The sequence below is a fragment of the Sciurus vulgaris genome, assembly GCF_902686455.1.
Source record: "Sciurus vulgaris genome assembly, chromosome: 7".
NCBI lineage: Eukaryota > Metazoa > Chordata > Mammalia > Rodentia > Sciuridae > Sciurus > Sciurus vulgaris.
In genome coordinates, this window is record NC_136467.1 from 147,256,829 (window position 1) to 147,278,547 (window position 21,719).

Genomic DNA, 21,719 nt, shown 5'->3' on the forward strand with positions numbered 1-21,719 from the left:
TAGTTTTTGGTCTAATTCCTAATTTGATCCATTTCGAGTTGACTTTTGTGCAGGGTGAGACATAGGGACTGATGTCAATTTTCTACATATGGATAACCAGTTTTCCCAGCACCAGTGGTTAAGGAGGCTTTCTCCTCTCCAATGTATGTTTTTGGCACCTTCGTCAAGGATCAGATGACTGCAGATGTGTGTTTGTCTTCATGTCCTCTATTCTGTACCATTGCTCCGTGTGTCTGTTTGTATGCCAGTACCATGCAGTTTTTTGCTACTATAGCTTCGTGGTATAATTTGAAGTCAGGTATTGTGATGCCTCCAGCATTGCTTCTTTTTTTTTTTCCCCTCTAAACATTCTTTTCTATTTGTTCTAATTAGTTGTACATGACAGCAGAATGCATTTGTACATCTTGATAGGTCATGCATAAGTGGAGTGTAATCTCTATTTTTCTGATTATCCATATTGCAGGATCACATTGGTCATGCAGTCATACACATACATGAGGTCCTAATGATTTTTAAAAAATTTTTTTATTGTAAACAAATGGGATACATGTTGTTTTTGTTTGTACATGGAATAACAGCATACCATTTGCGTAATCATACATCCACATAGGGTGATGAGGTTTGATTCATTCTATTATTTTTTTCCTCCCCCCACCCCTCCCACCCCTCTTTTCCCTCTATACAGTCCCTCCTTCCTCCATTCTTGTCCCCCTCCCACCCCCCATTAAGTGTCATCATCCGCTTATCAGTGAGATCATTCCTCTTTTGGATTTTTGAGATTGGCTTATCTCACTTAGCATGATATTCTCCAATTTCATCCATTTGCCTGCAAATGCCATAATTTTATTATTCTTTATAGCTGAGTAATATTCCATTGTATATATATATATATATATATATATATATATATATATATATCACAGTTTCTTTATCTATTCATCAATTGAAGGACATCTAGGTTGGTTCCACAGTCTGGCTATTGTGAATTGAGCAGCTATGAACACTGATGTGGCTGTATCTCTGTAGTATGCTGATTTTAAACCCTTTGGGTATAGTCTGAGGAGTGGGATAGCTGGGTCAAATGGTGGGTCCATTCCAAGTTTTCTAAGGAATCTCCACATTGCTTTCCATAGTGGCTGCACTAATTTGCAATCCCACCAGCAAGCATTGCTTCTTTGACTTAGAATCAGCACTGAGTTTCTTGGAGGTCAGAGCCAGAAAGCCAGGCAGGGATGAACGGACACAGTCCTCTCATTTCATAAATGAAAATGCTGTGTGCTGGGTATAGAGATGCCAGCAGCTAAAATGAGCTTTTTATTCTTACTCTATTTTCAAAATTGACCATGTTCATCCTTAAGAAAAGGTGAAGCACAGAAAGACAAATGTCCCAAACTGAACATTTTTCAATTCTTCATCTGCACAGCTGGTGTAATTTGGGCTTACTCTCCAAGATCCATCTCATTTTCGGAATCTTTTTTTTAACTCATGATTCGCCATATAGATGATTTAATGTTAAAATACCATCAGGTTATATTCCTGCTTTTTATGGTTCTGCTAAACTAATAGAGAGAATGTTAAGATGAATTAAATGGAGGAGACATCGCTGCTTCTCACGTTGTGAAGACTCTAGGGCCATGTTTGAAACGCTCAGCCTGATGTGCAGAGTCCCTCCAGCTTGAGGACACTCCCAGTTTCCCTCCCAAGTTCAGGTCCGGCCTAGCCATACTAGGGAGGAGGATGGGACTGGACTGGACTGTGCTTTCACTGCTGCTGTTCTTCCCTCTTCTGGTTCAGCTTCTCTTAGAAGGACAGGGAGAGAGGACAGACTGGGAAAAAGGGAAAGAAGTTGTACTCAACTGGGCACGTGACATAATCCTCAGCAGGGACCCTGAGTTCCCATGCTCTCCCAGCTGGACAGTTTCCTGACAGGGTAATCCAACTCTACTGTCACCCCCTTAGTCTCTAGGTGGAGGTCCCTTGCCCAGCAGACAGCCCTTTTGGAGATGCTACCCAGGAAAGTCAGAGGTGTGCTAGAGTTTGTTTATGAGCTCTGGTTAAACTCTGTTTATCTGAACCCCGCAGAGGCATGGATTAGAGCCAGTCAGTTGTAAATCAGACCAAATAGACACGCAGACAGGCATAATAAAAGACATCAGGCATCATTAAGGGTGTAACTGAATTATATGCATGTGAGATGAATCTTGGCGTGGTCACGGTACTGCCAAGCCAGATCACTCGGAATAAGTCCAACCCACAAAATCGCAAGTGTTGTGCTATGGACAGTGCCCTATGAAAAAGTCAGGCTGTGGGAGTTTCTGTCAATGTTTAGAAACCCAAGATGCAATTTTCCAAAGCCAATAAACGGTGATTTGGTGGTAAAGCCTCATCTATGGGAGCCTGTCCAACCCCTAATGCAGATGAACAATAGAAGGAGCCTGAGCGCTGGGCCTGGGGGCAGGGACCAAGGGTCCTTGGGGGAGAGGATAAGAAAAACTCTCTCCCCTTTACTGGGTCTGAGGACATTTTTAACTGTCCTCCATTCCGGGGGCCTCTGACTTTCATTTGGCCTCCACTCATGCATGTCATCTGGGTCAGCCCTGACTTCCCTAAGGTTCCTAAATCACCCACTTCCTTCTCTATTTCTTTACTCAAACTCCAGTCCCTCACTGAGATTCACAAGAAAGCAGCGAAAATCAAGTAGCTCAAATGAACATTCGACTTTCAATAGCCTTCCATCTTGGCCCAAGGGTGCATTTGTGTTTGGGGTGAATCCCAGCAGGAGGAGCTTGGAGGATCCAATGAAGGTACGAAATAACCATAGATCACTTATTTGCAAAGGTTGTCTCCAACTGTAACTGCCCCTCTGTTTCGACTGTCCCTTAACCTCTCTGGGCAGAACAAGCCCCTTCTGGCTTACCTGGCAACACAGCACACTGCAGTCCGCGTGCTGATCATTCGGCCTAAGGACGGCAGACCCTGCATTTCGGCTCTGGCGCTATTGTTCTAGCACACCGGGTACCGATTCATGTCACAGATGAATGTTTCTTTTGGCAGTCTCCCACTCTGTAACTTTCTCTGGGCAAAAGCGCTCATTTGGAGGAATTATTCTCTCCTGTTAGATATACTGGAGTGAAATTTGGATTCATGTTTTTCATCATTTCTCTAGCCAAAAGTCAGGCAAATGATCCCGCCGAGGCCGATTGCTGCCTTCCTTCTTGAACTTAGCATTGTAAGGACTGAAAATGAAATTCATCCATCCCTTTTGGGAGAGATGTCCAAACAAGGCCATGTAGTAATTCCTGCTAGTGAGATCTTTTAGAGGTGCCTGGATCCATCCTTTTCTGAATCCTTTCTTCTCTTCTATCCTTCTGTACCCCACGTCCTTCCAAAAGAATCCTTTTTGTTCCAGTAAGTCAAATTGGTTGTCGCTTGAGACCAAGAAACCGGGGTGATACAGTTCTCTGTTCCCTCCTACTCTATCTGTATCGTGAACTCAAGGACAGGAGTCGCTGGTTGATTGGCCCTGATGCTTTGGCCCCACCTCCTAAATGTTCCTCCACCTCCCAGCAGGGCCAGTCTCGTGACCAAGCGTGAACACATGGACCTTTGGGAGACAGTCAAGATTCAAACTATAACACCACTCAATCACCACACATCCCAGTTTTTATACTCTTATTATAGTTTCCTTCCATTAAAATCTGGTCTAGCTCCATAACTTGATTTTAACTTGCAAAAGCGATGCCGGCGTCAACTCCTGAGGCTACATCATAAGGAGACTTACAGCTTCCACCTGGGTCTCAGGAAATACTCACTTTGAAGAATCCAAGTTTGATGTAAGAAGTCTGGCCACCATGAGCCTGCCATGCCGTGGGGAAGCCCAAGCCAGCCACATCGAGAGACCACATGGAGAGAAAATGGTCCACCGGCCTCCAGCTCTTCCACCCAGCCCAGATGAGGTGCCAGACAGTGCAGCTGAGCCTTCTGAGGACTCTAGCCCCCGTTGCCTTCTGACTGCAGTCACACAGGAGACCCCAAGTGAGCGCTGGCCAGCAGAGCTCAGGCACCCATCACCAAGAAAGAGAGAATAGTAATTGTTATTTTAAGCTCCTGAGTTTTGGCACAGTCTGTTGTGTAGCAGTTGATAGCTGGAGGAGATGCTGAGTGGAAGAGGAACTGACAAATGTTGAGAGCTTGCTTTGTGCCAGATCCTGTGCTATTTTCTTTGCATATATCAGGGTGTGAAAATTATCAACATGGAACATTGACAGATTTTTCTATCACATCATCCTCCCATACTGACAAGGAAAGCCTACAATTCCAGTTTAATTAAAACTCCCTTCTCTGCCAACTCTCATCCCCCAAAACAAACCTCTGGTGTTTCTCTCTCGGAATGTTTTTGGTATCGTCGCGGTGCATAACGATCCTGAAAAAAAATAGAGTCTGAGGAAATGGAGTTGAAAACAAAGGACTTTGGAAAAAAAAATGGTCAAGTCCTCTTTACAGCACAGAGGCTGGCACCTGTGCAGGTAGGGAGTGTGGCGAGAGCGGCGGAAAGAGAAGCAGAGGTGCAGGAAGTCTCGTGGTGGGCACCGAGGGGACATGACTAAATAAATGGGCCAGAGGAGCGAGCAGCCCTGAGGAACGACTGGTTATGAACTGGATTCTCTGCTACTGAGAAACTTGACCCCAGGGCTGTGGCTTCTGTTAGGGTTACATGTGTATCATCTCATTAACACTTTCAATCGTGTCATGAGGCAGGCATCATTGCCTTTGTTTCACAGATTCAGAGATTAAGGTTAAGTAAGTTGGTTTGTACGCTGGTAGGTAGCAAACCAAAATCTTCACCCAGGCAAACCAGTGTCTTCACCCAGGCAAATAATATCTTCACCCTGGGCTTTTGGCTCCCAAGTCCCCGGGTTCCCTCTTGACACCCTTGAGTCAGTGTGGTAAGGAGGGAAACTGTGTAACTTCCCTTCGTATTTCTTCTGAAAGTCACTTTAATGTCACGTGATGGCAGTGTTGTTGGGGTCCCGCATGGGCCTAAGCATGAGGCAGAGGAGGCAGTGAGCGTATGTTTGTACGAATTTTACACATTAGCTGAATATTTAAAAACCAGAGGCAGTCTGTACTTTCACTGTATTTTGTTACCGTGCCAGGCCTGGGTCTCTAACTGCCTCTAGCAGATGCTTTCAAATGGCACCTAGGACTGTCAGATAATGTAACTTCTGAAAAGTCTGTCATGCGCTCTTTATCCTATTCAATTCTGTTGTGATCTATTGTATTTTAAAGGTGCCAACTTGATGGAATCTACAAAGAAGATAACATCCTAAGGCCATCTTGGAAAGAAACATTTTAGCAATGAAAACTGCTGCTTCTGTTGATCATAAACCCAGATGAGAAGGAATTGGGCCCTGATTCTCTCTCCCTGTGATGCCAGCAGTCACATGCTAGCCTTCCCCCATCAGCTCCAGATCCATCTCTCTCCGATGGAAAAGGCACGAAGCTGCTTAGCGTACTGGCACATTTGCATGATAACGCAGGTATGCTTTGGGGAGAGAAGTGAGAAGCTGTTCTGTCATGATGATAAAAACATTCATGTTGAATTTCCATAACAAAACTCAACTTCACTTCTTACTGATATTATGCATTTCCTATTTTAAATATCAAACTATAAAATGTGAAATTGACTGTTTCAACAGCAGCTCAGACACAAAAGCAGATCCTGATTACACAGAAATGTACACCTGGTTTGTCCTCAGGATGCCCTCCTGTCGTTTTTCATTCCGGCAAAATGTTGGCCAGAGTGCCAGGGTACTGGGGGGCCCGGTGGGGGTGCAGGGAATTTCCACTCCTCCCACATTTGATTAAATAAGTAACTGTTCTGATTTTCTAATTAAAGATCTGGGAGAAACACTAAAATAAGAATTGGCAGTTATCTGTAAGTTTTACTATTGGTGTTTTCTCCTGCCCCATCTTGAAAATTAAAAAAAAATATTTAAAACAAAATAAAGAGAAAGGCAGCATCAGGGGTAGGATCTAAGGGGGCGTTGCTTGACCTGGGTTTGAACCCTGGATCCTCCAGTTGCTAGATGAGTGACTTTGGGCAATTTCCTTACTGTCATTGGTGGTGTTGTTGCCCTGCCTCCAACATGGAGGTGGTTCTGCTGGGAGAATCCAAAGAACCCAGTGTGTCTGACTCTGGTGCACAGTAGGAGGGCAGGAATTCTCAACTTCCTTCCTCCTTAACATCAGAGGTAGAAGAGAAGAGAAGAATATGCATTCTAACTTGAAGCCTTTTTTTTTTTTTTTTTTTTTAAATATCTTTAGTACTAGGGATTGAACACAGGGGTGCTCTACAGCTGAGCCACACCCCCAACCCTTTTTATATTTTATTTTGAGACAGCATCTCACTAAATTGTATAAGGCCTCCCAAAGTTGCTGAGACTGGCTGCCAACTTGCAATCCTCCTGCCTCAGCCTCCTAAGTCTCTGGGATTACGTATGTGTGCCACCACGCTCAGCTACCCTGAAGTGTTTAAGGGAAGTATCTGAAACTATAGGGGAAAACCAATTCAGTTTCTCCTACGAACACTAACAACAAACATCACTCCTGTGATCCTAAAAGGTGTGGATTTCTACCCCAGGGGATTTCTACCCCTGGGTAAGCAAGCAAGCAGTTCTGCAGTGGACACGAGCCAGGCAGCCTCCACTTAATTCAGTCTGACACTATTTACCTGGTGGTAGAGTTGGATGCCACAGCCCACTGGTTGAGGGCTCAGCTCCCAGGACTCGCTCAGCTCCCATGAGATGCCAGTCACAAATTCAGGTGGTTTTTACCTGTGCTTCTGGCTGAAGCAATGCCCCCATTAGTTCTACCTTTTGTGCTGCCTTTCTTCTTGACCCTGGCTATAAATCAGAGTTTCCTGGCCCTCCTTGGGTTTGATTGATTTGCCTGTGTAGCTCACAGATCTCATGGAAACACTATGCTGACTGGCTTATTGTAAGGGATATTACCAAGGAGGCTGTGAGGTTGCATAGGACCAGGCCCGGGAGAAGGGGTGCAGACCTTCCATTCCTCCACGGGACTTCCACATGCGTGGCTCTCTGGAGCTCTCCAAACCTGTCCTTCAGGTTTTCGTGAAGACTTCACTGCCTAGGCATAACTGAAGCCTGGACCCCTCAGAAATGCAACTGGACAAAATGCTGGATGTACCTGGAACAGGCCGAGGGGGAGCCCAGCAAGCACCGTCTGCTTGCAAGCAAGCCTTCCTCCTGGATCTGTGGCAGGACCTTTTTCTGAAGTGGGGATCCACAATCTATCAGACAGTCCAGGTCAGAGATTTCCCCAGGGTGTGCTCCAAGATGGAAAGGTGGGGGCATTTTTATGTCTGCATTTTCTGGTCTGCCTTGAAAAGGAAAAGGAGCAGGAGAAAAGAAGGTGGGAGAAGGTGTGTGTGTGTGTGTGTGTGTGTGTGTGTGTGTGTGAGAGAGAGAGAGAGAGAGAGAGAGAGAGAGAGAGAGAGAGATTTTGTTGAAGACTTCTGAGACCCAATGCACCCCAAATACAAAGGACTATGACCTTCATCACTCCCGAGCTGTTCTGAAGCTGCTTCAGGAACCGTGGACAAAATACCAAATACTTTAACCTTATTGTTCCAGCCATTCAGGAAATAATAAGGGTATGGAGTTATGAGCTGGCTCGTACATAGCTAGGGTGTACATGGATAAAACATGTAAGTGTGTATATATGTGTTTGTACATATACACATATGATACATATATAATGTAAACACGTATGTTTATAATATCACAGTATCCATGCTTATTGATTTCTTAGATGTACTAATAAATGAGCATCTTTAGTGTACAAAAGTTCCCTGGAGCCAGGCGTGGTGGCACACATCTGTAATCCCAGTGGCTCAGGAGGCTGAGGCAGGAGGATTGCAAGTTCAAAGCCAGCCTTAGTAACATATCAAGGTCTTAAGCAAGCTAGTGAGACCCTGTCTCTAAATAAAACATAAAAAGGGCTGGGGGTGTGGTTCAGCGGGTTCAATCCCCAGTACCAAAACAACAACAAGAACAAAACAAAGCCCCCTGGACTTAGACCCAGAGACGAGTGTACAGTTCCAGGGTTCGCTTAGGACCCCCTGACGTTTCCGGATATCAGTCATCACAGGAATGAAACGATAAACAGCAGTATTGAACTCTAAGCGACTCGTAGGACTGTTGTAAATATTAATATGCCATCAATTATCTTTAAACTCTCTGAAGAATTGTTCCATGCACTTTATTTATCATCAAATAAAGAAAAAAAATGCTTATAGAGTGCAGGATAAGAGTGTGAGGTTGCTTATGAAACAGTCCATTAAGGACTGCAAAATTATTGCAATCATAGTGTGAAATTGGACACGAGGCTTTGAGAAGAGTCTCATTGGAAAGGGGAAATGACTTTAAAGCAAGTGTACACTCTGATCGTTGCAGCGTTTGCTGTTGGGAATCAGTATCTTTTGTTCATTGAAACTGTTAGACCTACGCTTGTTGTTTGCTTTGGCTGCAGGACAGCGTGGAAGAGCTTTAGGCCTATTGCTGATTCTAAAGAAGATTTCCAACCTTTTTTTTTGCATTCTGCAGCTGTGTTGGGGCTGTTGGCTACAGTTCAACTTCGGAGCAGCAAGGTAGAGGGAAGCTTGGAGCTAAGCCAGCTTGAATTTCCAACAGGTTTTGTCACCAATGAGCTGCATGGCCTCAGGCAAGCCACCGAGCCACTTTGAGTCTGTTTCTTCCGCTGTAAAATAAGAGACAAAAATACAACCTCTTGCAGGAGTTTTGTAAAAGAATAACATTTTAAATACATAAAAATATAAAATGTAGTGCTTGGCATATAATAGGCTCTCATAAATGTGCACAGAACAGTTCCTTGTAAAGGTTATTCATGAAACAGAAAAACCAAAAGACAAGTTATGTTAATGCTAATCCACCCACATTATGGATGATTAGTTCGGATTCAGGAGTAGATTTGAAACATCTTTTAAAGCATAAGCAGGGCAGATAAATTCACATTCACGTGCCTTGAGAATTTTAAAGTTTCTTTTTCCTGACTTCTGGTATAAAAATCATCATAAGCATAGATTTTTGTGTGTGTGTGTGTGTTTCATTTTCTTTGGGTTTTATTTACTTTTAGCCAACAAACACACCCACAGCATTGTCTACAGTATTGATAATTAAAGCTACTGGGAGAGGGAACAATAAAAATGAAACATAAACTGGTTATCAGAGGGAAGCCAGGGTCTAGGAACTGAGAGAAGGAGGTTTCTGAAGCAACCCAGGTGATTCCTAAGGCTCTAGGGTGAATAAACAGTTATTTAGTTCAAAACTAGTAGGCATGAACCAAGAAGGAATTATGGCATAGTTATCTCACCCATTTGCTAATTCAAAATTAGAGAAATTATCCAGGGCATTCAGATCGTCTCTGGAGAATGCAACCATTTCTTAATTACCTAACTAGAAAACTCATGTGCCTCTGGAGAATTCTTCAGAAACATTGTAGATAGTTTGCGTAACAAATGCCCTAGAGTGATTCTGATTCTTGAAGTCAGTTCTCAGAGTCCTCAGAACCTGAGGTCTCCATTTCTCTCCCTGGGGCTTCAGCCTGCCTCCTGTTCCTTTCTATGGCCTCTACTCCAGGTTACTTCCTAACTAGCCTCCTTGCCTCCAGCCTGTCTCCACTTGAGTCTATTGAACATTGTGCTGACAAAACTACCTTCATAAAGTGTAGCTCTAAACCATGTCAGTTTTGCTCAGATACATTTATTGTCTCCACAAAATGAAGTCAACCCCCTTTGAAAGACACTTAAGGCCTTCTGTGATCTGACCTGGTCTGCCAGGTCTTCTTTACTACAGCTCTCACTCCTCAATCTCCTAATTCATTCAACAAACATTTAAAAAGTGCCTCCAATCAAGCATCGTGAGGGAGAAGAGCAAGGAACAGTCTCCGCTCCCAGGCAGCTCAGGGTGTGGAGGTGGATTAAACGTGGGAAAAAAAATAGCTACTGAATTACAACATCCATTAGATTTATTTGCTAAACATCCGGTGAATATTTAACAAGTACCTGTGATGTGCCAGGAATACACGGGGCACACAGAGGAGGGAGTGTCTGACTTTTTCTGGAGTCAGCAAAAGTGTCAAAGGGGAAGTGTCACCAACGAGCAGATGGCCTCCAGGTGAGGAAATGTCCAGCAGGGACAAAGTCCACACGCAGGGAAAAGACGGGGAGGGAGAAGCGCACCGAGCTTGCTGGGATGGTCCCTGTGGCCACAGTGTGGCTTTGATGTCCCACAGGCTGGGGTGGAAGAACCCTCTCCTCTGGCTCCAGACCCCAGCCTGTGCTCAGACTAGGTAGTCACCAGTGGTTTAAGAACACCTTGAACTTCCTCCTCCTAACACGATTAGTTTATCAGGTCTACCTCGCCTCCCCTGGCCCCGCCTCAAACTTCACCGTAGTTCAGAATCAGGTCTGACCTGTTCGTCCTAAATCCCAGCCCCAGTACGGCCCCAGGCAGGTGGTCCATGCCCTGAAAGAAATATTTTTAAATGAGTAATGATGTGCCTTCTGCTCAGTTTCTTTTTGGAGGTCTACCACGTTACCATCAAGCATGGAGAAAACTGTCGCCGACTGGAGAATGTGTTCTCTAGTGTCACTGGGGCGGTTCCTCACCTTGTCTGATGGTCAGCAGCTTTCTCAGGACTCCTTTATTCCTGCCTCAACACTATACACAAATGCACTCTTTCTCACACATGCACAGAGACACACACACAGACCAACACGTACCCAAGTGCACACCCAGACTTCAACACACAGCCTCAGAGTCACACACAGACTCCCACACAGTCAATCTCTGTCCTGTGTCTCTGTCTCTCTCTCACACACACGATCTCACATACTTATATTCCCCTATTCATTTTTACATTTGTATCTAGAAACCAATATTTCTGCATTGAGAGGATGTTGACCTGTTTAGAAAATCCCACTCTGGTGGAATCTTGAACTATTTGCTATATAAATTCAGTAATGCAAGAGCAGACTTTATACCTGGAAACATTCAGAACTGCTTTGGTTCCAAAAGAAAAAGAAATGCACTTAACACAAAATCTCTTAAAGTGTTAAAAATAGAGAATAAATGTCCCCTTTGAGGATTTTGTTGACTCCAGTCCCTTGATTGTCGCTGGCTCTTTGCGGTTCCAAAATCCGTGGATATTTGTCACCACTTGCAGCAACAACTTGCATGGGTCTTATGGGTGGTGGAGTGGAAACTGAGGTACTTCTATCTTTCTCTTTAGTGCACTGCTTTCTTGCTTGTTTATAGAGGATAGAGGAAATGAGGTTTACTTGCTTTGAGAGGAGAGAGAGAGAGAGAGAGACTTTGCTTATCAGAAACAGAGATTTTGCTTAAGAGAGAAACTTGCTACGCCTTAAAGTCCTGCATCCTGTGAACTAAGTGTACATCTACCTAAGGTGCCCTAGTGATGCGTCTCAGTTCTCCCTTCTGCAATCTGCCTTCCGCCGCTGCCTGCTAGCTGCTGTGCTGTTTTTCCCTACTAGCTGCCATTGCCTTTCCTAGCTGCTTTCGTGTTTGAGTCTTCTTCTACTACTTTTTCTGCTAATGGCTGCTGTAGTGTGTTTTGCTCCGCCTACTCTTATATCACCTCCAGGAGGCGAAGAGCAGGGCCACGCCTCTTACGCAAAGATTAGGCGAGATGCTCCGAGCAGGCAATTAGTGCTCGAGAACACACGTGCATACATTGTGTGCGTGGACGAGAAAATCACCTGAGTGTGCTTATGTCAATCAACCTCCTTGCTGCCGATGTGATCAGGCGCCATCCCGGCGCCGCCAACATGGCACAGCACCCAACACTTGATAATGTTTAGTTCATGCAGATGCATGGCTTCAAATATCACTTCTGAGTTGTCTTAGGTTGGATGTCCTAGAAGCAGACCCTGAGATGAGCATGGGTGCATCCTCAGACAGACCGGGAGGGACAGGGAGACACGGAACAGGGAGGACAGGGAGCCAAGCAGAGGTGCAATCTCAGGTGGTCTTTGTAAGGGTAGTTTCAACCTGACCCTTGAAAGAAAACTCTGGGGCTTAAGTTCCATCTCTGAGTTTCCCTGAGACAAGGGAGCTGAGCTTCCTCTCTGCTCAGAACCAGTCAATTATCTGTCAGGTCTTCCTGGGGAACTAAATTTCTCAGGCATCTCTGGTTCTCTGGCAGTGGGGAAAAAGCAGCCCCAGAAGGCCAAGGGCAGGTCGCCTAAGAGGAGACCCAGGTGGATGTTGGAAGACGAAGGGCATAATGCTGAGCCAGGCTCTCAAAGATAGAGTGTTCACGGGGGTCTGGGTGGAGCCCCTGACAGTGTCCACTGCAGTGCTGACAGTCTTGAAGTCCAGCTTGTCCCCTGGACTTCACTCATACATCCAGCTGCCTCCGTGTTATCTCTGTGTCAACATCTGTATCAGTTATCCACAACTGTAACACACAACCACAACAGCTCAGGAGCATACGATAATAAATCGTTGTTATTGCTCACGGCCTGTGGGTCAGCCGGGCTGTGCTGCTGATTTGAACCAGGCCAGGAGAGGCTTACTCAGGCATCCGGCTGCCTGTGGGTTTGCTGGGGGGCCTGGCTGATGCTGGCCGGGCTGTTCCAAGTGTCTGGGGCCTCAGGTGGGACTCTCACCTGACCCCCCTGCCCTCATGTCTCATCCTTAAGTGGGACAGCAATGTTTACTTTGCACTCATTAAAATAGCTTTCAAAGGCTTATTGAACAAAGGTATTATTCTATATTGTGTTTGTGTACACATATGGACAGGAAAATATAACTCAAACAAATTGGTAAGCATTCCTAAAACCTCTTCATGTCCAGAATCCAATTCTTCAAAATCATTTTTTGGCAATGAGTCTTTAGTTTCCATGTTTTTATATCAATAATGTTCTTAAAAGAGCACTCCACTCTTGTCTCTGGAATTTCCCTCCAGGTCTTTGACTTTTTTTTTTTTTAATATTGGGGATTGAACCCAGAGTCACTTAGCCATTGAACTACATTCCCAGTCATTTTTATTTTTTATTTTGAGACAGGGTATCACTAAATTGCTTAGTGCTTCCTGAAGTTACTGACCCTGGCATTGAACTTGTGACTCTGTTGCCTTAGCCTCCCAAGCTGCTGGGATTCAAGTGTGCGCCACTGTGCCCAGCAGCAGTTTTTGCTGCACAAGTCATGACATGCCAGCTACATTCTGAGGGCTGCCTGACCTCAGTGACTATAATATGGATGCTGATTTCAGTGAGATTAAAATAAAAAAAATTCACATCTTAGAATCAGTACAATAAGGAATTACCACGGGATATCCATTTCCAAAGGCCGTTCTGAGCTTCCACATCTTAACTAATTCTAATGTTTGTCTTTCTTTCTACTGTTGTGAAATAGGTCGATTTTATTAACCATGGCAATTCATCTGTAGCACGTTCAGTCATGAAATCCTTATGTTAACATTCATCCCGAGTATTTGCATAATAATAATCATCAGTCATGAGAGTGAACGGCATGAGTCATCATAACATTATTAAAGGTTGATGATCATTTAAATACGACCAATTAGAGAAAAAAAATCCTCTAAATTTTGATTACTGTGGTCCAAGAGTAACATGTGAAAGTTATTTAGATTGCAATTTTCTTTTCATTATGTCTTCAACTAGTAACTCATATCTAAAAAGGCTAGTTATTACATATACACTTAAGCCATTTTAACTTTTAACTTCTTTACTGAAGTAAAATTCACAGAAAATGAAATCCACCATAAGAGCGTGCGAGTGCGTTCTGCACACCCACCGCCCTGCACCACCAGCACTCTCTGGTTCTAGAATACGTTCACAGCCCCAGAAGGAAACCTGTTCTCATCGGGCAGTGTCGCCCCTGCCTCCTCCTTCGAGACCCTGGCAACCGGACTTTTCTGTCTTGCTGGATTTACCTATTTTCGATGTTTCCTGTAAATAAAATTGGACAAGATGTGACTTTCTGCGTCCTGCTCCTTCTCCTTAGGGTGTGTGCAAGATGCATTCACTTCGCATGAGTTCTTCCCTTTCTATGGTCCAGTTCTGTTCCATTGTGGGCATATGGCTTTCCTTAAGCATTTAGTGGTCACTGGACATTTGGGCAGTTCCTGTCTTCTGGGGACTGTGGGCATACACGGACAGGCTCTTCTTTGAATACCCATTTTCCAGTTCTTTTGGTCATATATCTAGGAGTGGAACGACCAGATCGTATGGAAATTCTAACCCTTTGAGGAGCAGCCAAACTGCTTTTCCTGGAGCTTGCGTCATTGTGCATTCCCCCCAGCCAGGCACCAGTGTTTTGATTTCTCTGTGCCCCTCCCCAGCTCCTGCAATCACTAGCTATATTATTGAAGGGTTTTTCTGGAACTGTAAAACAGAATATATGGAAGTCTGAATTCACAGACCTGTTTGGAGGGCATTTTGACACATGGCTTGGAATAGAAAGTGGTTAACAGTGCAGCGTGTCCAGGACATCCCTGAACTCAGAGCACTGGGTTATTCTGGAGCCACCTAGGTTTGACTGCACAGCTAATTTTAAGACCTGCTTCTCCAGCTCCTCCACTGAATAGACCAGTCCCATTTTCTCATGAGCCTTTATTTCTCTGTTTTCTCTCTGTGCACACAAAGACTTCTTCCCTACTCAGTAATTCCTACCTGCCCCCGTCCCACTCATTATGTGTAGGGAGAATCAAGGGAGTTACCCACTGCCTAAAATTCCCTAGTCTCTCTGGTACACTCTAAAGAGAATTTCCAAGGCTCACGTTTAGCATGAAAAGTGTGCTTCTTCCTGCTGGACTCCTGCTGTTTCTGGTACACCTCCCTTCAATTATGAAATCCTAGCAGTTTTTCAATCAAGCTGATTGCATGCCTTACCAGAAATCTTCCCATTCTGGTGTGGTGAAAAGGACATTGCACCAGGAGGCAGAAAATCCTGGCTCTAGTCCCTCTGTATCACTATGACCTTCACGCTCTTCAGCATTTCCTACTGAGTCCCTGGAATGTACAAGGTGCTTAGTTACATACAGAGCACAGATCATTTATTTGTTCTGCCTAAGCCTCAAATTGGTAACACAGAGAGAAGAACAGCATATTTGCCCTGGATCAGATGATTTTGGATATCTATAGCAACTGAAAATAATCCTGTAGTTAGGGATTTGAGAGGTTCTTGTTGGGTGGGAACAGAGATTACTAGAAGTAGGTGTGTAATGAATGAGTATGCATATCCAAAATATTTTGGGAGATGATGTGAGCTATTAAAAGAAAGTTTCCATCTACTATCATCATCATTTCTTAAGTTTCTTTCCCCTCAAATTCAGAAGAATAAAAATCTCAATGAAAATTAATCCTTAAATTTATTTTTACTTTGTTAGCCTTATTTTGGTAATTTCTAGGGAACCATTAGCTTAAAGAGAGAAAACCACAAAGAAGTGGAAATCCAATCTCCCACCCACATGTAGGAGATGTGACAGTTGAACCTCTTCTCCTTTCTGTCTCCCTAATTACTTATTTAGTTACTTGGAATGTAGAAGTTCTCAGGTGCACTTGCGGAAGTGTAACCAGCACCTAGTGCCACTAGAGGGCAGCCCTCAGCAGCCTTGAGGTCTGGTACTGAGGCTGCGCTCGTCACCTCGCTGCATCTCGCCGGGTGCCTGCAGGGGGCGCTGCAGCTCACATCATTTGTCAAACTGAGCAATCCTGCTGCCAGCTCTGTCCAGCTCTGCAGCTCCTGGCGCTTGTTCTGCACTTAAGAGGGTGGGGAGAGACTGCCTTATGTGAGAGGCAAATTGAGGGTGGGACAGCTAGTCTTCCTCAACACAATCTCCTGCTCCAGAAACCCAGGAGGAAGTTTCCAATCTGTAATTAAATTCTGTAACTTGGATGCATCATTGGCATAAAAATTATTTATAAAGTCCTTCAGCAGCATCGTACTCTTCTGATCATGAAACTAAAAAGAATGAACAGATACTGGTGAGGTCAAGGTGAAGTGACCTATCAAAAATGCAGGGGAGGGGCTGGGGTTGTGGCTCAGTGGTAGAGCTCTTGCCTAGCATGTGTGAGGCACTTGTTTTGATTCTCAGCACCACATATAAATGAATTAAAAGAAAAAAAGTGTCTATCAACATTAAAAAAAATGCAGGGGAAAAATTCTCTTGCTATCTGTCCATTTCTTCAGGGACATGACAACCTTATTCTTTCCCTTTGTCTAAAAAAGACAGTCAACTTTGGAATTTTCTTAAAACTCTGATATTTATTTCCTCCTTAACTCTGTTTTATTATTATTTTAAAACTCAATCTCAGGATATTTGTTTCCATTAAATTTTTCTTTAAAATACTTAAATTTTTTTCCAAAGTAAAATTGATGTCAAAAACATGACATACCCCTAACAAGGTTATCTTGAGAAGCAACATTCCCAGTTCTACCCCTTTCTACACTATTCTCCTGCTTCTGCAAATCAGAGGCAACTACTGGAATTCTTCATTGCCTCTATTTTCAGGATATTTTGGGGTCATCTACATGTCTCTAAGTGATGTGCTTATGATATAATTTCTTCATCATGTCTAGATGCTAATTATTCAGTTTCTCTTACAATAGATGAGGATTTAGCCTTTTGGAAGGATTTTTTTTTGGTGTGATTCCTGTTCTGAAAATGAGAAAAACTAGGCTCAGGGCCAGGGTTGTGGCTCAGTGGTGGAGTGCTCGCCTTGCAGGCGTGAGGCACTGGGTTCGATCCTCAGCACATGTCACATAAACATAAATACATAAAAGTATCAAAAAAAAAAAAAAAAAAAAAAAAAAAAACAAGGTTCACAAAGTTCAGGAGCTTTCTTGTACAAAGCTACATAACTAAGAACCCATAGGAAAAAAATTAGGATCTGGGTGTCCTAACTCTGAAATCCTTATAATTTCCACTACCATGTTGTGGAAAATGCTAGAAAAATGCTGATCATCTTCCAGGATCGTTGGCAGTTAATGTTCAGGTATCACAACCAGTATATTAAGACTTCTAAGCATATGGTTGCTACATAAAATACTGGAGGCCCACCTAAACTTGAATTTCAGACAATGAAAAGTGCTTTATTAGTATCACTGTATTCAACATATTGCAGGGGCCTGACATACAAAACATGCATGGGACATTCCTACTTTTATTTGGTAAATCTGGCAATTGTAGGGGAAAAAAATATTTCTTTCCTAGCCCATTGCTGGGTTCATGGCTGAGAAGCCTATAACAAAAGATAGATTAACAAGGGAAGAATATAACAAATTTATTAGAAATAAGTTTTGCATGACACCAGAAATAAAGCCCAGAAATGAAGATCCACAGAAACAGAGAGTCTGTGTATTCCTATGGACAGTCGTGCAGAAGTCTGACTGGTCAGAGGAGGCATGCTCTAACAGCACTAAACTGGTGGCCCTCACAGGGCCCGTGTGTTCAGCTTCTTCCCTGTGTCCCTGTGTCTTCAGAGCTGAGAATGTTCCTTTTGCCAAGTATGACGAGTCATGCCTGTAATCACGGCGACTCCGGAGGCTGAGGCGGGAGGATTGCCAGTTCCAGGCCAGCCTCAGCAACTTAAGGGGGCCCTAAGGAACTCTGTGATGCCCTGTCTCAATATAAAAGACTTAAAAAGGCGAGGGAAGTAGCTCAGTGGTACAGTGATCCTGGGTTTAATCCTCAGTACCAAAAACAAACAAACAAACAAACAAAAAACTCCCAATGTTCTTTCCCCTGTTGTCAGGAGGGCATCTTTCACATAAAGGTCTTCTGAGCTACTTCAGGGGAGAAGAATAAGGAGAAGGCAAGCGAGATTATCCTGCCCCTGCTGTTTCCCCAAATGCCAAGGTGCCACACTTTGGAGTAGTGTGCCCTGACACCATCCCGATCCTACAATAGGACTATGAACCCAGACTTCTCTTTATGCTCATTTTAAAACTCTAGAACTATCAGTAGGTCTATGACTAATTTATAACAAAGAAATATTCTAAAATAAGCGTTGTCCATGATTTCTGCAAAACATAAAACAGACAAAATTAAAACATATAATCTTTAGGGATATAGGCACGTAAAGCAAAATCACACACACAAAAAAAAAAAAAAAAAAAAGGAAGAAAGTAACACAAAGTTCACAAGAGGGGCTAGCTGCTACGTGTGGGTTATGCCATGGAGAGGGACCCTGGAGAGACAAGTGTAAATGGATAGTGAGCGAAAAGGTTTTTATTGTATATTTTGATGTGGGGTATTTCTATGTGCTCTTCGTGTATATGTTCTATTGAAAATAAAAAAATATAATAAGCATGCTCAGATTTTGGAATAAGAGAAACCCAGGTTTTGTTTTATTTTTAAATTGATTAATTAATTATTAATTTTTTTTTGCAGATGCATTTTGATTCATTGTACACAAAGGGGGTCCATCATTTCGTTTCTATGGTTGTGCATGATGTTGATTCAAACCATTCATGTACATAGGGTAATGAAGAATGGAGGAACTTTAGATTATGTAGAAGGAAATGGGGGGGGTATGAAAAATGGTGGAATTGAACAGAAACCTAAGTTTCAGTGCCAGCTCTAGCCTCTCTGAAAGTTGGTTTCTTCATCTGTAGAATGGGAATGATATTATGTAACTGGTGGCCTTGTCCTGTGGTCTAGAAACAAGGTATGTGATTGACAGCATGGGGAGTCTGGTAGTCTTTAGGACTATTATACAGCAGTCTATGGGGGGTGAAGTGGGGACTGTGCATTCTATTAAGTAAACTGTGGTCTGATCTCATCATTGCTTCTGTTAGCTGTGGTCTGTCTTATCCATTTGCTCTCTCTTTTGCTAGTGTGTATTGAAATTCTGAAGAAATCAGCCAAAACTACATCATTTTGAATATTGAAACACTTCTTGAAAATGAACTGCAGCCCTTTAAGATATAGATTTGAGAGCAAATGAGTCAAATTTATAAAGAGAAGAGTTAAAAAGGAAAGTCGATCCCTTGTTAATGGCAAGTCCCAGCTTCAAAGCACAGGAGACGTGTAGGGAAATCAATGAGGAAAAGTCTTCTGATGAAGCAGGCCGCCATTTGCCACGGACACAGAAAACACACAACTGTGTCCCTTAATTATACATCCGCGGAAGCTCAGAAGTCACACAGGATAAACAGATTCCTAACAAAATTCTGAATTGTGATTTTTAAATTTTTGCTTTTTCTAGCATATATTTCTATATTCCCTGATATATTGAAATCCTTTTGGCTTAAAAACAAAACAAGGGTCATCTGCTTTCTACTGAAGAATTTGCTTTGGGCCATAATTTGGTGTCGGCAGACAGTACATTTTCTTTTTGTTTTTGCAGTGCGGGGGCTTGTGCATGCCAGGTGAGCACTCTAACACTGAGCTGCCCCCCTACCCCAACATGGGACTGCTTTTCAGTCAGGGAAAGACACCCTTCAAATTAAGAATGAATACTGAAGAATTTTTCATATACATAGACAAAATTGGCTAAAGGCAGATTCATCACATCAATTTAAAATTTAAAATTTAAATTTTAAAAATTTAAAAATTTATTCTTATACATCTCATATCAGGAGTTTAAATAGCCTGGGAGTAAAGAGTTCAAAGTCACTAATAATCCAATAACCTAAATCAAAATAATATTGAGACATCATTTCACCCTGAAAATATTAATAGTCCATGCTGTCTATGATAGAGTGAAATGCACAGGCTTGACCTTTGCCAGTGGGGTATAAATTGGGGTCATGTTCTGGAACGTAAGTTGGCAGATGTATTAAGAGATGCAAACATGGTTCTATTCTTTGTAAGTCTATGGGACTGCTTCCTAAAAAACTCTCACGGGCACAGCCTCAGTCAAGAAAGGAACCATTCCCCTTGCTTCCTCAGAGATCTGAGACCGCATTCACAGAACACAGGTACATGTTCAACAGGTACTTCTCCTAATGGAAAAGTGAGCTAGTTAAACATTCATCACAGCAACTTCCGGTGCTGTCTGTGGGCTTACTGTGGAAACAAACCCACTAAAACTACTTTGACCAAGATTTAACGAAAACAGAAAGTGATCACGGGTTTAGGTTAAATGTAAAAAAAAAAAAAAAAAAAGAAAAGAAACCCTGTATACACAGGGCACAAAATTACCTCAACCATCCATAATATATTTATACAAACATTCCAATAAAATAAACTGAATTACTAATAAGTAGTAATTTTGAGATTATGAGATTTTTAAGTGGTTTTCATTTTATTTTTATACATTTCCCTATTTTCTGATTTTTCCACAATGAATACTATCACCCTTATTATATGCTTTTGGTTTAGAGTAATATCAGAACTGGAAACATGAACAATTTATTTATTATATTTTCTGTGTGCCTATTTAAGGAACACTATAATAAAAATAATTTAAATTAAAAAAAAAACCCAAAAAGATATGTTCTTGCCTCTAAGTTTTTAAATATAGTTCTGTGTTGGTTAGACATGAACTGTGTGCAAGGGAGGAAAAACATCAAAGGCCTCAGTCCTGATACACCCCTTTTGTTCCCTCAAAGCAGGGTTAAAATGGTATTGTCTCAGAAAGTGTATGCAACTTACATTACTGTGGAATTGTCTGATTTCACAGTGTTTAGGCAACTCAGGTGCCTGAGTTAAGTGGAAGTCATGTTTTTTCCGTTGGTACATGAAATGACACAAATCTCTAGTCCCTTGGGAGAGTGTGCAGTTTGTAATGCCTATGATTTTTATGTTATCAAACCCATCTCTGTTTATAAGATTGATAATTATTAGGCAGACAGCATCATGAAACTGGCTGATTGCAGAGGATGGTAAAGCCAAGTTTTCCAACCCTCTGATGTTTTCTGGTGATAGCCAGTAATTAGAGCAATGTTTTTTTTTAAAGTAATTTTACTGGAAAAGAAATATGTTTACAGAACATTAATTGATAAGTTTATGCTGCGTAAAGTCTTTATATTTCTTGACTTGGAAATTGGTCTCTTCAGAATTTGGGGAGAACAGGGTAAATAAAGCAAGAATCCATAATTAAATTTCACTTTTATTTGGTATTCTGTTTCCTTGGTCAGGTTTATTACCAAGAAATGCTCAGTGGATAGGTGTGTTTTTGTGGTTAAATGTATTTTTGACTATGTGCGAAGACCTTTGAAAAAATAGGTTAAAAAAAAAAGAAAGAAAGAAAAGAAAGACAGACCAGTGGCCACGCTGGGTGGCTACACACAAGAGAAACACCTTCATAGCTTCAACTTCCCAAGACTGCTCTTCAACATTTCCTAGGTGGCATTTTCTTTTGGTTCTGTGGATTAAGCCCCAAGGTGCTTTACCACTGATGCACATCCCAGCTTTTTTTATTTTTTTATTTTGAGAGATAGGGTCTCACTAAGTTGCTTGGGTTCTTGCGAGGTTGCTGAGGCTGGCTTTGAACTTGTGATCCTCCTGCTTCAGACTCCTGAGTCACTGGGATCACAGAGGTGTGCACCACTGTGCCCAGTCTATGGGGCATTTTCTGTTCCCTAAGTGACTGTTCAGTGTTAATTAGAAATGTTAATATTTTAGGATAGTCTCTCAGGATGCTGGGCAGCAGCAGGTCCCTGTCACCCCCCAATCAT